This window comes from Hemitrygon akajei, chromosome 16 (assembly GCF_048418815.1).
Source record: "Hemitrygon akajei chromosome 16, sHemAka1.3, whole genome shotgun sequence".
Classification (NCBI taxonomy): domain Eukaryota; kingdom Metazoa; phylum Chordata; class Chondrichthyes; order Myliobatiformes; family Dasyatidae; genus Hemitrygon; species Hemitrygon akajei.
This window is the reverse complement of record NC_133139.1, coordinates 22,272,008-22,275,192: the sequence shown is the minus strand read 5'-3', so window position 1 is coordinate 22,275,192 and position 3,185 is coordinate 22,272,008.

Genomic DNA, 3,185 nt, shown 5'->3' with positions numbered 1-3,185 from the left:
AGCCTCAGCCTGTCGCTCAAAACGTCTGAGACAACCCAACTGCCGGGCGAACCTGGTTGACAGCCGCTCTGGCCAATCACGAACGACTAGATCCTTTACAATTAAAGGGGTGAGTCGTCCGATTTAAAAAGCGGGAAAATAAAAGGCCACAATATCCCACCACATTGTCCCTTAAACCACTGCTTATTGCGAATTCTAGCTATTCTGCGGTATTGAAACGTCTATACTAAGAGCGTTCATTTAACTCCCCAATGTTCTTAGAGATACAAGATACTGTAGATGCTGGAATCTGTAGCAACAAGCTGCTGTGGGAATTCAGCAGGTCAGGCAACGTCCGTGGAGGATGTCGACGGTTCGGCTCGGCACCCTTCATCTACACTGGAACGTCGACTGTCCATTCCCCTCCACGGATGCTGCCTGAACCATTTTCTTCGTCGCCCTTTAGTGGGTGGTCTCCGTAGAAACCGGAGAGAACCCAGAGGAATAAAACTAATCAATTGCCAATAAAATATGATGATATTTATTAACACTTCCAGAAAATGGGAAGACGGTCTAGGTTGGTGTTTTCTTTTGAAGGCTCAGTGAAAAGTTAGGTAAGGTGAAGAAAATCACGAGTAGCTTATATAGGGCGAACAGCAAGGTCCTGGTTCCCATTGCAGACATCGGTAACCAGGAGGTTTAAGTTCATTGACGAGAGAAATGCCACTCAGAAAGCGGTGAGGAATGAAAATTCTGTACCCGTGAGGGTGGTGGAGGTAGGAGCCCACGCTGAAAAAACAAGATGGGAACTTGGGAAGTGTGGACTGGTGGAAACGTACAGAACTCACAGCTTTGTGAAAAACTACAGGACCTGCGAGGTTGTGGACTGCAAGCCAGAGAGTTGAGATTGACCATTTTTGTTTGCCTCGCATGGTCAAAGTGAACTGAAAGTGTGTCATAAAATGTCTATGATCGTATGCCAATAAAAGGAGTGTGAATTACAAATGACGTTAAATGTAATCTGTAATTATTCGACAAAAAACTTATAAGAACCTAGCTATACGTGAAATATGTGTTAAATATTGTTGGCTATGGGCAGTGGGTCGCTGAGCTGCTGCCATGTCTCGCTGTCCAGTGGATTTACGGGGGTTGTGCTGCATCGTCAGAAGTCCTGAATTTCGGTTAAAGCTTAGACGATGTTAAACAGCGTGCACTATTTCGAATAAAGGCGGGGGAGTTCTCGTCGATGTTCTGGCCAGTGTAAATAAAAGAGAACATTCATCTCGCCATTGCCGTTGGCTGTGGGATTTAGTTAATCTCCGCGTTTTGTGTAAATTTCGTGTCAAGAAAGCAGCAAAAAAAAGTTATTCTCCCAAAAAAAAGAGGTGAAAGGTGCTCTAAATATTTTTTTTGCCGTCTTCGTGGGTTTCATTCCCCACCTCCCCTTTAAATGCCTGGTTAGCCCTGTCCATGTGAAATGGGCGGGGATGCAACATGTTAGTTTGAGGTTGCAAGATCTGGGAAGCTAGTGCTTCTCTTAGCCTCGTTCAGTCTCCGCCTTGCAGTCGGCGCTATTGGCGCACAGCAGCCTATAATAAGTGCAATCAACAGTACTGACGAGTATTTACAAGCGCATAATCTGCAACCCCTTTATCAGGGTTGAGATCAGTGAAGGAAGGTTGTTAGTTAGAGGCAATCATCAAGCCAATCTTGTCTTCAAAGGCATTGGTGGCCTCCGAGGTGTAAAGTTTGCCTGGCGATGAAATATTGTTCTTTGTTCTCGTTGCAGACTTCCCACATTTTAAATGAGAGGTTTTTGTTAGCATAATTGAATGGAAAGATATATTTTCCCTGTATTCGTACAAACTGTTTTCAGCAATGGGTTCAAAGCTCCCTATTTCTCCCTCCCCCCCCCCCCCGTTGTTTTGCAATGGTGTGAATTCTTGGCAATGTGGACCTTTCTCCCGGCTGGATATTGCTTGCGTTGTTTACTTGATGATGGGATTCACGCACACACACAAATTAACAGCAAGTGTAGTTGCATTCGAAAATAAAAACAGGAAATGGTATGAATTCTCGGCACGTTAGAGAACAACTGTGGCGGGAGAAGTAATTACTAGTGCATCATCTCGGATAAATTCTGATGCAGAGTAATCTCCAGAGCGGCCCCTCTCTCTGTATATGCAGTCCGACCTGCGAAGAAGTTTCAGCGTTCTTTTATTTTAGTATCCGGCAACTGTAATACTTGATTGGTGTTACCTTGTTGAATTTTCTGTTGCTAGACAGTTACTAGGGCAATGGCATTTTGTTTTGGACCAGCTCAGTTCGAAGTAGGTGGGAATCATGTGCGCGGGAAAGAATGCAGCAAACACGAGAAAATCTGCAGATGCTGGAAATCCAAAGCAACACACACACACACAAAATGCTGGAGGAACTCAGCAGGCCAAGCAGCATCTATGGAAAAGAGTAAACAGTCGACATTTCGGGCCGACACCCTTTATCAGAATGCAACGAGGTCTCTAGACAGGGCTGTAGAAAACTCTGAACTCCGTTTAACTACAGCAACTGCCCCAGTGTTTCCTTATATAGCTTGGCCGCAGTTTTATTTAATTAAACTTCGAAAAGGCACCATGGAAAGCACTTGCTATGTTAAAGGCGCTATACAAACTGAAGTTGTAAATCACCTCACCATCATTTTTGGACTTGGAAGCTTAACGGTGTCCAGCGATGGGCCGCTCCGCTCTGGAGGGTAAGGCATTGCGTATAATTAAAGCGAAGTTTGACAGGTTCTTGATGGGTAAGGAGATCAAAGGTTACAGGGAGAAGGCTGGAGAATGGTGATGAGAGGGATAGTAAATCAGCCATTACGGAACGGCAGAGCAGTTGAGCCGAACGGCCTAATTCTGCTCCTATGTCTTATAGTCCTAGAATTTCGACTTCTGACTTATGGAGAGTGTCGTAATTTGCAAGAGACGATTCAAATATTCACACAGTGAAGATGAAGCATTTTCTCTGGTAAGACAGAAGACTGTCCAGAGTAATTGCCAAATGAACTTGTCTATTTTGCCAATCACCATCTCATGTTTACATAGTACAAATATTATGGTATTCCCACCTGAAAGTCCAGATGTAAAGCAAGCTAATTTCTAGAGGAGAACTCTGGTCCAAAGGTACCTGTCCTCCCAAACCAGAAGACACAGGAGCAA